Genomic DNA, 13,450 nt, shown 5'->3' with positions numbered 1-13,450 from the left:
CTGCAGGTATCTCTCTGTCTCTCTTCCTCTCTCCCCCTTCCCCTTGATTTATGAGTGTTTCTATCCAATAAATAAAGATAATAATAAAAAATTAAAAAAGAAAAAGAAAACAAATCAACTGAAAAGCTTCTGTGCAGTTAAAAAAATCCTCACCAAAACAGAAAGACACCCTACTAAATGGAGAAGATCTTTACATGCTACACGACAGACAAAGGGCTACCAACGGAAACATATAATGAAATCACAAACTCAGCAACAATAAAACAAACAACTTTAAAAGATGGGGTGAAAAATTGCAGATGCTACTATGATTACATCTGGAACTCCCTGGGCAGACGACTTCACCAGCGTGTCCTGGAACATCACCTTTCAGTATTCTACCCTACTAAGGAAAGACAGAAAGAAATAGGCTGAGGTTACTGACCTTCCAACACCCATGTTCAGTGGAGAAGCAATTACAAAAGCCAGAATTCCCACCTTCTGCATTCCAAAAAGAATTTTGTCTATACTCCTAGTGGAGTAAGAGATGATAGGGGAAGATGTTGAGAGGGCTCTGAACCCCAATTCCATCTGGATCCTGAGAGAGGAGAGGAAAAAGGAGACACTAGAAAGCAGTAATAGGTGTAGGTGTGACTTAGGAAGAGAAAGCAGAACCATAGAAAAAATGGGGGAGGGGGTAGATAGCATAATGGTTATGTAACGAGACTTTCATGTCTGAGGCTCCACAGTCCTAGATTCATTTCCCTACACCACCATAAACCAGAGGTGATCAATGCTCTGGTGAAATAAATAAATGAAAGAAAGAAAGATATGGGGGGGGGGGGGAGTCGGGCGGTGGCGCAGCGGGTTAAACGCACGTGGCGCAAATCGCCAGGACCTGCATAAGGATCCCGGTTCCAGCCCCCGGCTCCCCACCTGCAGCGGAATTGCTTCTCAAGCGGTGAAGCAGGTCTGCAGGTGTCTGTCTGTCTCCCCTTCCTCTCTCCATTTCTCTCTGTCCTATGCAACAACGACGACATTAATAACCACAACAATGTTAAACAACAAGGGCAACAAAAAGGAAAATAAATAAATAAATAAATAAATAAAAACTTAAAAAAAATTTTAAAAAAAGAAAGATATGGGGGTCTTGGTAGAGAAATGAAAAGGTGGTCCCAGAGATGGTGCAGTGGATAAAGAATTGGACTCTCCAGCATGAGGTCCCAAGTTCAATCTCTGACAGCACATGTACAAGAATGACGTCTGGTTCTTTCTCTCTCTCCGCCTATTATCCTCATTAATAAAATAAAATCTTTTAAAATTATTATTTAAAAAAGAGAAATAAGGGAGTCGGGCAGTAGCACAGCAGGTTAAGCGCATGTGGCGCAAAGCACAAGGACCGGCAGAAGGATCCCAGTTCGAGCCCCCGGCTCCCCACCTGCAGGGGAGTCGCTTCACAGGCGGTGAAGCAGGTCTGCAGGTGTCTATCTTTCTCTCCCCCCTCTGTCTTCCCCTCCTCTCTCCATTTCTCTTTGTCCTGTCCAATAACGACAACAATAATAACTACAACAAGAAAACAACTAGGGCAACAAAAGGGAATAAATAAATAAATACTTAAAAAAAGAAATAAAAAGAAACGAATGATACAAGCAAAAAAAATCATGAGAAGAGTCTGGTAAAAATAAATAAAATAGAAAAAAATCATAAGAAGAGTTATAAACAGAGATGTGGGAGATATGAGAGATAAGGAGAGGTTGGGAGTCGGGCTGTAGTGCAGTGGGTTAAGCGCAGGTGGCGCAAAGCACGAGGACCGGCATAAGGATCCCGGTTCGAACCCCGGCTCCCCGCCTGCAGGGGAGTCGCTTCACAGGCGGTGAAGCAGGTCTGCAGGTGTCTGTCTTTCTCTCCTCCTCTCTGTCTTCCCCTCCTCTCTCCATTTCTCTCTGTCCTATCCAACAACGACGACAACAATAATAACTACAACAATAAAACAACAAGGGCAATAAAAGGGAATAAATAAATAAAATAAAATAAATTTTAAAAAAAAGAGAGATAAGGAGAGGTTAAGGAAGAACATTAAGAAAGACAAAGGGGAGTCGGGCAGTAGCGCAGCGGGTTAAGTGCACATGGAGCAAAGCGCAATGACTGGTATAAGAATCTCCGTTCGAGGACCAGGCTCCCCACCTGCAGGGGAGTCGCTTCACAGGCGGTGAAGCAGGTCTGCAGGTGTCTGCTGGAAATCCAACATCATGCATTCAATTAAATTGCAGAGTTCTGATGGAGAAATATTTGAAGTTGATGTGGAAATTGCCAAACAAATCTGTGACTATCAAAACCATGTTGGAAGATTTGGGAATGGATGTTGAAGAAGACGATGATCCAGTTCCCCTACTAAATGTTAATACAGCAATATTAAAAAAGGTTATTCAGTGGTGCACCCACCACAAGGATGACCCTCTTCCTCATGAGGATGATGAGAATAATGAGAATCGAACAGATGATATCCCTGATTGGGACCAAGAGTTCCTGAAAGTTGACCAAGGAACACTTTTTGAACTTATTCTGGCTCCAAACTATTTAGACATCAAAGGTCTGCTTGATGTTACATATAAGACTATTGTCAATATCATCAAGGGGAAAACTCCTGAGGAGATTTGTAAGACTCTCAATATAAAAAATGATTTTACTGAAGAAGTCCAGGTACTCAAAGAGAACCAGTGGTGTGAAGAGAAGTGAAATTCTATTCCTGACACTGTAACACGTAAGGATTGTTCCAAATACTAGTTGCACTGCTTTGTTTATAATTGTTAATATTAGACTAACAGTAGACACATGCAGCAGTAAATCAATTGTATTAACAGAATATTGTCCTCTTTGCATGTGTAGTTTTGAGTACAGATTCCAGACTTATGGCTGAGTTTTTCATAGTGTGATAAATTTTTTTCTTTTTTCTTTGTTCTGAATAAAACTAAACTATGGGTTCTCTAGAAAAAGTGGCATTTTGGGCTTCCCCTCCTTTTGTAAAGCAATTTCTGCCTAGTTTATTGTCCAGTTAACTTTAGTGACTTTTTAAAAAAATATATTTTATTTTATTTATTTATTCCCTTTTGTTGCCCTTGCTGTTTTTTTTTTTTTATTGTTGTAGTTATTATTGTTGTTGTCATCGTTGTTGGATAGGACAGAGAGAAATGGAGAGAGGAGGGGAAGACAGAGAGGAGGAGAGAAAGATAGACACCTGCAGACCTGCTTCACCACCTGTGAAGGGACTCCCCTGCAGGTGGGGAGCCGGGGTTCGAACCGGGATCCTTATGCCGGTCCTTGTGCTTTGCGCCACCTGCGTTTAACCTGCTGCACTACAGCCTGACTCCCTTAGTGACTTTTTAAAAAGTTAACATTGTGGGACTTGGGCGGTAGCAAAGCAGGTTAAGCGCATTGTGAAGCGCAAGGACAGGATCCTGGTTCGAGCCCCCAGCTCTCCACCTGCAGGGCGGGTCGCTTCACAAGTGGTGAAGCAGGTCTGCAGGTGTCTGTCTTTCTCTTCTCCTCTCTGTCTTCCCCTATCTAGCAACGACGACATCAATAAGAACAACTATAACAACAATAAAGAACAACAAGGCCAACAAAAGGGAAAATAAATAAATAAATAAAAATTGACATTGCAAATAACAGCAATTTTCCAAAAAAAAAGGGGGGGATAAAAACGGTCACCAGGGGAGTCGGGTGGTAGCGCAGCGAGTTAAGTGCAGGTGGTGCTAAGCACAAGGACCAGCGGGAGGATCCCGGTTTGAGCCCCCGCTCCACAACTGCAGGGAAGTCGCTTCACAGGCGGTGAAGCAGGTCTACAGGTGTCTATCTTTCTCTCCTTCTTCCCCGCCTCTCTCCATTTCTCTCTGTCCTATCCAACAACAATGACATCAATAATAACTACAACAATAAAACAACAAGGGCAACAAAAGGAATAAATAAATTAAATTAAAAAAAAACAGTCACCAGGAGCAGTGGATTCATAGTGCAGGTACCGAGCCCTACCAATAACACTGGAGGCAAGACAGAGAGAGAGAGAGACAGAGAGAGAGAATATCCAGCATGTAAAAACACTTTTTACCAGGGACTCATGGTTGAGCTGTACGCAGTATCTCTTTATTCATGCAGGACGCAACACAATCTAAGCTGAGCTAGACTAAAACTAACACAACTACCAACTTCAACTTTCCACCACCAAAATGAACAATGCTGTTCTTATATACTATCCAAGTAGGGTGTAAACAGGATGTGATGTAGAGAGGGTGGAGAGAAAAGTGACTGGTGAAAATCAGGGTGTGACAAGGAGAGGGGGCGGAGCAGGCGAGAATTCTACCACTGAACCACTAATGCCCTGGAGGGAGTGTGGTGCTTTATGTAAATGTAAAAGTGATTTATATAAATAGACCTCTTTGAATGGGATCAAACCAATCCCTATACAGGCATACCGGTGCTTGGTTAAGCAGAAGTCAGGGGGAGCTGGCATACTACCCAACATCTCCCCCTTTCTTTTTAACTATTTGCCATAGTATCAGGAGTGTGGGGCACTTTGTGAGGCAGGGAGACTGATAAGAGGCACACCTTTTGGGGTTCTACTGTCCCTCCTTGCTCAACCTCTCCGTAGAGAGAGAAACTAACAGGATTGACACACTCCTCAAGCTCAAGCCCTTCCAAGCTCAACCATATCCTCACAATTCCCCAACATCTCCCTCTTACTTTGTGGCCATATATAACTGGGTCAATGTCTGTAAAAGACTTCATCCCTGTCAGGGGAATAGCAGTGTAGGGGTGAACAGAAACCTATATCATACAGGCATTTTCAAAAGAACTGGCATAAGACATGGAAAACAAAATAGGAGAGCAGCAAGAACCAGTGTGATGCCAAGGGGAGCGTTTCCTACCTCAAAGGGCAAGACTTAGCAGGCAAAAGGACATTTCTTGCCTCTTGGGGCATCTATTACCTCTGGGGGCGCTTCATGCCTCTGTGGACATCTCTTGCCTCAAAGGGCGTTTCCTGCCTCTGTGGGCATAACCTAGTAAGGTAGAGGAGTTTTCTGTCTCTTGGAGCAGAGCCTGCAAGCGAGGGGACATGGTCTATAAAGTCTCAAGGCAACTGGCTGAAGTTAGTCTTTGAGAAACAAAGCAGCGTGTACCAGTAAGTCCGATGGAGGTGTCAGTCCAAAGTAGATGACCATGGAAGAAAATGCCAGGGGTTGAAATGCTGCATGTCTGTCTCTATGGGGAATGTTGGCCACCAGAATTGTGCTTTTCTGTAGAGAGTGAGCTTTGGAGTCTGTGAATCTGTTTCTTCAGGTCGTGCCAGGTCACATCATTGGTTTCCGGGGATGTGTTGTAGTCATTCCATCTTGTAGGCAATGTCAGAGAACAGGGGTCCAAATGGATTTCTGGGAATTCCATTTGAGTAGATGCTTTTTCATGTGAAGACTTGACAGCTGAAATTCACTTACTTGTCAAACAAAACTTGTAGCAGAATAGAAGTTTACTATAATTGATAACTCCATTATAATTGGAAGTCCTTTCTAGTATGATTTTAAGGTTTGTTTAAACAGTTTAAACTCAATAAAATGTGGAAAGGTAAACAGAAGAATCACGGTTAAAAGCCTCAGGCATGAGAATAATTAACATAATCATTCCACTATCTGCCCCGCCCATAACTCATACAGTTTTAGGATTAAACGTTTCAGATTTATGCCAAGACGTAAAAAAATAAAACAAAGGAGGAAAAAACAATTTTTTGGATTGTTTCTGGATGTCTCTAGAAATGGCCGCATCCAGCATTTTTTGGTTTAAGTCAATGTCAAGCAAAAATTCAGTCATTCAAATCACTCTTATGAAACGCAATTTGAACCAGATTATCCAGATCTCACCAAGTAGCATCAAGAGTCCCCGGAGGGCGTCCTAGTCCAAAAAGCTCCTCAAAATTCCATTTAGGGTGCTTCTGACTGTTCCTGCTGGATTGCTTCAGGCACCCATTTTTAAAAGTGTCTTCCCATCGAAGAAAGAATCCAGTCAGGAGAGTAGAACTAACCACGTGTCTCCATTCTTGGGGACTGCCAGGGTACTTGAGAATGCTCCTCAAATTAAAGTAGTCCTTCTCTATGGGAAACATTCGAGAAGAAGTCCAGAAAGTCCCAGGAGAAATCCCCATGCATATCCCAAGGTCTACGATCACGGTCATAAAGAACCAAACTGTGGCCTGGAGCAAAATGTAGTCCTTTTCCTTAGGAAACATGGGAGAGGGAATCCAGAAAGTCCAAGGAGAAATCTCCATGCATCTCCCAAGCTCTATGATTAGGGTCACAAGAAACCAAAGTTCCCTGTCAGGGAAACAAAGTGTGGCCCAAAGCAAAATGTTCCAGAGACAGAGTAACTGTCTCATGATGAAACAGTAGAGGCTTTGGCAAACCTCTTCGTAAGTAGAAGAGAAGACCATAGTGCATAGGTAGGCAAAGTCTTCACTTATCTGGGAGTTGAGCAGGTCTGGTCCCACGTTGGGCGCCATTATGTCGGTCTGACTTCATGAGAGGAGACAGAAGACGACCAGGGACTCATGGTTGAGCTGTACACAGTATCTCTTTATTCATGCAGGACGCAACACAATCTAAGCCGAGCTAGACTAAAACTAACACAACTACCAACTTCAACTTTCCACCACCAAAATGAACAATGCTGTTCTTATATACTTTCCAAGTAGGGTGTAAACAGGATGTGATGTAGAGAGGGTGGAGAGAAAAGTGACTGGTGAAAATCAGGGTGTGACAAGGAGAGGGGGCGGAGCAGGCGAGAATTCTACCACTGAACCACTAATCCCCTGGAGGGAGTGTGGTGTTTTATGTAAATGTAAAAGTGATTTATATAAATAGACCTCTTTGAATGGGATCAAACCAATCCCTATACAGGCATACCGGTGCTTGGTTAAGCAGAAGTCAGGGGAAGCTGGCATACTACCCAACAATTTTTTTTTATTGGGAGTCAGGTGGTTGTGCAGCAGGTTAAGCTCAGGTAGTGCAAAGTGCAAGGACCAGCTTAAGGATACCAGTTCGAGCCTCTGGCTCCCCACCTGCAGGGGAGTCGCTTCACAAGCAGTGAAGCAGGTCTGCAGATGTCTATCTTTCTCTCTCCTTCTCTGTCTTCCCCTCCTCTCTCCATTTCTCTCTGTCCTATCCAACAATGATGACATCAATAACAACAATAATAATAACTACAATAATAAAACAAGGGCAACAAAAGGGAATAAATATTTTTTATTTGTTTATTATTGGATAGAGACAGAGACAAATTGAGATGGGTTGAGGAGAGAGGCAGAGAAACATCGGAAGCACTGTTTTACAGCTTGTAAAGCTTTCCCCTTGCAGGTGGGGACCAGGGCTTGAACCTGGGTCCTTGTGCACTGTAATGTGAGTGCTTAACCAGGTGCCATGACCCTAAAAACATTTCTTAAATCTTGTTGAGCACCCTAGGATGTGACACAGTGGCTAGAATGTCAGACTTGCAAGTGAGGTTCTGAGTTTGATTTCTACCACTGAATGTGACAAAGTGATGTTCTGACTTCTACTCTACTAAGTAAATACATCTCATGAAAACAAACAAAAAAACCTTATTGAATGTCAGACTAAACTCAGTGTTCTGTGATAGAATATGGATTGACTATTGAGAAGTAACTACACCATTCATTAGAAAAACAATTGTATTTGTCTTTAACACACACACACTTACTTTTTTTTTTTTTTAACCTGGACACCACATTCAATCTAGCTACTGATGATGCTGGAGCCTGAACCAGGGATCTTTCACATGCAAGTCTTCTGATATACTTCTGCACTACTTCTCCAGAGCCATACTAGTTCCATCTTGATACTATCAGGGTCTTAACTAGCAGAAACATAATTTTTTTAAATATTTATTTTATTTAATTTATTCCCTTTTGTTGCCCTTGCTGGTTTTTTTTTTATTGTTGTAGTTATTATTGTTGTTGTCGTTGTTGGATAGGACAGAGAGAAATGGAGAGAGGAGACGACAGAGAGGAGGAGAGAAAGATAGACACCTGCAGACCTGCTTCACTGCCTGTGAAGCGACTCCCCTGCAGGTGGGGAGCCGGGGCTTGAACCGGGATCCTTATGCCGGTCCTTGTGCTTTGCGCCACCTGTGCTTAACCCGCTGCGCTACAGCCCGACTCCCAGCAGAAACATAATTAAGAGATGGAGATACCCAAGATGTTTCAGAGGCAGAACAGACAGGACTTGGAGACTGGATGGGAGAAATTGAAGGAAAAAGGAAGATAGGGTAGACTCCAAGTCATTATTTTAGTGACTGGATAGATTGTGTCTCCATTCAGAGACAGGGAATATTGAAGGCTAGTTTGCTTCAGGTGGACCAAGACAATTCTGAAATGCCTTCAGAAATTTCTGAAAGAGATATCTAGAAGAGGGCAAGGGTAGATAGCATAATGGTTATGCAAAGAGATTCTCATGCCTGAGGCTCCAGAGTCCCAGGCTCAATCCCCTGTACCATCATAAGCCATAGCTGAGCAGTGCTCTGGTAAGAGAGAGACCTAGAAGGCAGATATTCTGGATTCAGACCTTTTAATTAATTAATTTAATTTATTATCTTCATTTGTTTATTGGATAGACAGCCAGAAATTGAGAGAGAAGGGGGAGATAGAGAGGGAGGAATACAGAGACACCTGCAGCCTTGCTTCACCACTTGTGAAGTTTTTCCCCTGCAGGTAAGGACCATGGACTCGAACCTGAATCTTTGTGTACTGTAATGTGTGTGCTTAACCAGGTGTTCCACTACCTGGCCCCCTGGATTCAGACTTTAAGAAAGAGATCTAAAGTGGAAGTGAGATTGGGAACACAAAAGAGAATAGTACTTAAAAACTGCTGTTATTCAGAAAGGAAAACACAAAGCAGAACTGGGATTGGAGTTGGTATATACAATAATAACTACAACAATAAAACAACAAGGGCAACCAAAGGGAATAAATAAATAAAATATTTAAAAAAAAGAATGCCAGAGGGAGTGGGGAAACTATGTGCCTGAGACTGGGGGGGGGGGGGACAAAAAATGTTTACAATGATGTCGTTAGAGGAATCACTCACATCTCACCCCTGCTAGCTCTTGGAAGAAGTGTTATTACCCATTCTGAATGGGATTCCAGCATTCCTTCTGGTTTTTTTTTTTTTAACCCCTTTCTTCCTTCCTTCCTTCCTGCTTCCCTCCTTCCCTCCCTCCCTCCATCCATCCTTCCTTCCTTGCTTCCTTTCTCTCTCTCTCTTTCTTTCTTTCTTTTTCTGCCTCCAAGGTTATAGCTGGGGCTCAGTTGCTGGCACCACAAATCCACTGCTCCTGGAAGCCATCTTTTCCCCATTTTATTGGATAAGACAGAGAGGAGGGGTGGAGAGAAAGAAAGACACCTGCAGACCTGCTTCCACTGCAAGTGGAGAGCCAGGGGCTGGAACCCAGATCCTTGCGCTGGTCCTTGCGCTTAGAATTAAGTGCACTTAACTATATGTGCCACCACTCAGCCCTTGGTTTTTCACCTCTTTTCCTGCTTAGGGCTCTGAGTTAGAGTTTATTGACCCTGACTACTCTGAACTCAGTACACAATTGGAAGTTTAAAAAAGGTCATGGGGCCAGGTCATGGTGTACCTAGTTGCATGTGCATATTACAATGCACAAGAATCCTGGTTCAAGCCTCTAGTCTCCACCTGTGGAGGGGGGTTGGGTATCACTAGCAGCGAAGCAATGCTGCAGGTGTCTCTCTTCCTATCTCCCTCTCTCCTTCCCCTATCAATTTCTCTTTGTCCTATCAAATAAAAAGGAGAAAATTAGGCCAGTAATGTGTGTGTAGTTTTATTCATTGTTTTTCCTTTTAAGTCCTCAGTCAAAGTTTCTTTGGAAAAGTTCCATCCTTTTTTTAAAAAAATATTTATTTATTTATTTATTCCCTTTTGTTGCCCTTGTTGTTTTATTGTTGTAGTTATTATTGTTGTTGTCGTTGTTGGATAGGACAGAGAGAAATGGAGAGAGGAGGGGAAGACAGAGAGGAGGAGAGAAAGATAGACACCTGCAGACCTGCTTCACCACCTGTGAAGCGACTCCCCTGCAGGTGGGGAGCCGGGGCTTGAACCGGGATCCTTATGCCGGTCCTTGTGCTTGTGCCACCTGCGCTTAACCCGCTGCGCTACAGCCCAACTCCCAGTTCCATCCTTTTGTTCGGTGAGATGATTACACATAAATTCCCATCACAAGTGTTAAAGTTCTTTAAAAGGTTTCAGAACTATTGAAAAGGAGTCCTTGTATTTGCATATTACCAGGGCTTATTATAGATGGACTTTTGGCTTTTGAGAATAAACCACACCATCCATTAGAGAAGCAATTGTACTAGTTTCATAACACACACACACACACACACACACACACACACACACACACACACGTATTGGGCAGGAAAAATGAGGTAAAGAAAGTAAGATAGCACAAGGGATTGATAGCATAATGGTTATGTAAAGAGATTCTCATGCTTTCACTTCAAAGTCCCAGGTTCAATCCCCACACCATAAACCAGAACTAAAACAGATGAATGGCTGAGAAAGCTGTAGTATATATGCACAATGGAATATTATGCAGCTATTAAGAACAATGAACTCACCTTCTCTGACCCATCTTGGATGGAGCTAGAAGGACTTACGTTAAGTGAGCTAAGTCAGAAAGACAAAGATGAGTATGGGATGATCCCACTCATAAACCAAAGTTGAGAAAAAAGAACAGAAAGGGAAACTCAAAAGTAGAATTTGACTGAGTGTGGAGTAGGGCACCAAAGTAAAAATCTCTGAGGGTGGAGGTTTGGCTTTATTTGCATTTCTCTGACAATTAAAGACTTGGAGCATTTTTTCATGTGTTTCTCTGCCTTTTGGATCTCTTCTGTGGTCAATATTCTGTCCATGTCCTCTCCCCATTTTCAGATAGGGTCATTTGTTTTTTTGTTGTTGACTTTGGCAAGCTCTTTGTATATTTTGCTTATTAAACTATTGTCTGATGTATGGCATGTAAAGATCTTCTCCCATTCTGTGAGGGGTCTCTTGGTTTGGGTAGTGGTTTCTTTTGCTGTGCAGAAGCTTTTTAATTTGATGTAGTCCCATAGGTTTATACTTGCCTTAGTCTTCTTTGTAATTGGATTCGTTTCATTGAAGATGTCTTTGAAATTTATGTGGAAAAGAGTTCTGCCGATATTTTCTTCTAAGTATCTGATAGTTTCTGGTCTAACATCCAAGTCCTTGATCCACTTGGAATTTACTTTTGTGTTTGGTGAAAAATAGTGTTTCAGTTTCATTCTTCTGCATGTTTCAACCCATTTAATCCAACACCATTTGTTGAAGAGACTCTGCTTTCCCCATTTAATAGTCTGGACACCTTTGTCAAAGATTAGATGTCCATAGGTGTGGGAGCTTACTTCTGGGCTCTCAATTCTATTCCACTGGTCAGTGTGTCTATTCATGTTCCAGTACCAAGCAGTTTTGATGACAATGGACCTATAATACAATTTGAGATCTGGGAGTGTGATGCCTCCAGTTCTGTCTTCTCAAGATTGTTTTGGCAATTCTAGGTCTTTTCTGGTTCCAGGTAAACATTTGTAGTATTTGTTCTGTTCTCCTAAAAAATGTGTTTGGGATCTTGATGGGGATAGCATTAAATTTGTATATAGCTCTGGGTAGTATATTCATTTTGATGATGTTAATTCTTCCAACACATGAACATGGAATATCTTTCCACTTCTTTGTGTCTTTTTCTATTTCCTTGAGTAATGACTCATAATTTTCAGTATACAACACTTTCACTTTCTTGGTTAGGTTTATTCCTAGATATTTGACTGTTTTTGTTGCTATAGTAAAAGGAATTGGTTTCTGGGTTTCATCTTCTAGCTTAGTGTTTGCATAGAGGAATGCCACTGACTTTTGAATGTTAATTTTGTAGCCTGACACATTACTGTATTGCCTGATGATTTCCAAAAGTTTCTTGCTGGATTCTTTAGGTTTTTCTATGTATACTATCATGTCATCTGCAAATAGGGAGAGTCTGACTTCTTTTCTTCCAGTCTGTATCCCCGTAATTCCTTGCTCCTGCCTGATTGCTATGGCAAAAAATTCCAACACTACGTTGAATAGTAATGGTGATAGTGGGCAGCCCTGTCTAGTACCTGATCTGAGGGGAAATGCTTCCAGTTTTTCACCATTGAGTATGATGTTGGCTGTAGGTTTGCTATATATAGACTCCACTATCTTCAGGAATTTTCCATCTATTCTATTCCCATTTTTTTTTTAAATATTTATAATTTTTTTTATTTATTTTATTTTTTTATTATTTATTTATTTATTCCCTTTTGTTGCCCTTATTGTTTTTTTTTATTGTTGTAGTTATTATTGTTGTTGTCATCGTTGTTGGATAGGACAGAGAGAAACGGAGAGAGGAGGGGAAGACAGAGAGGGGGAGAGAAAGATAGACACCTGCAGACCTGCTTCACCGCCTGTGAAGCGACTCCCCTGCAGGTGGGGAGCCGGGGTTCGAACCGGGATCCTTATGCCGGTCCTTGTGCTTTGCGCCACCTGCGCTTAACCCACTGCGCTACAGCCCGACTCCCCTCTATTCCCATTTTTTGTAGTGTTTTGATCCTAAAGGGATGTTGTATTTTGTCAAAGGCTTTCTCTGCATCTATTGATATGACCATGTGGTTTTTGGTCTTGCTTTTATTGATGTGGTGGATCACGTTGATTGATTTACATATTTTAAACCAACCTTGCATGCCTGGGATAAACCCCACTTGGTCATGATGAACAATCTTTTTAATAGACTGCTGTATCTGGTTGGCTAGAATTTTGTTCAATATTTTAGCATCTATGTTCATCAGAGACATTGGTCTGTAGTTTTCCTTTTTTGGTTGTGTCCCTGTCTGCTTTTGGTATCAGGGTGATGTTGGCTTCATAGAAGCTGGAAGGGAGTATTCCAGTGTCTTCAGTCTTCTGGAAGACTTTTAAAAGTAGAGGTATTAGTTCTTTTTTGAAGGTTTTGTAGAATTCATTTGTAAAACCATCTGGTCCAGGACTTTTATTCTTGGGAAGGTTTTTAATAACTGTTTCAATTTCGTTGGCTGTGATGGGCCTGTTCATATTATCTAGTTCCTCTTTGTTTAATTTTGGAAGTTGGTAGGTATCTAGGAAATTGTCCATTTCTTCCAGGTTCTCTAGTTTGGTGGCATATAGTTGTTCATAGAAGCCTCACATGATATGTTGAATTTCTGCAGTCTCTGTTGTGATATCTCCTCTTTCATTTATGATCTGATTTATTTGGGTCTTCTCCCTTTTTGTTTTGTGACAAAGCTGGCTAAATGTTTGTTGATTTTGTTCACTCTTTGGAACAACCAACATTTACT

General features: G+C 41.8%; 1 protein-coding gene and 1 pseudogene across 5 annotated transcripts in view; both read left to right on the top strand.

Annotated features, from left to right (window-relative positions):
- Positions 1–13,450, top strand: part of NCR3 (natural cytotoxicity triggering receptor 3) — a 47,572-nt gene that overhangs the window by 20,001 nt on the left and 14,121 nt on the right. The gene's annotated exons all lie outside the window — the stretch shown is intronic.
- Positions 2,229–2,715, top strand: LOC103126254 (S-phase kinase-associated protein 1-like; annotated as a pseudogene).

This window comes from Erinaceus europaeus, chromosome 4, assembly GCF_950295315.1.
Source record: "Erinaceus europaeus chromosome 4, mEriEur2.1, whole genome shotgun sequence".
Lineage (NCBI taxonomy): Eukaryota > Metazoa > Chordata > Mammalia > Eulipotyphla > Erinaceidae > Erinaceus > Erinaceus europaeus.
The sequence above is the reverse complement of the archived record's forward strand: the minus strand, read 5'-3'. Positions and strand labels throughout refer to the sequence as shown.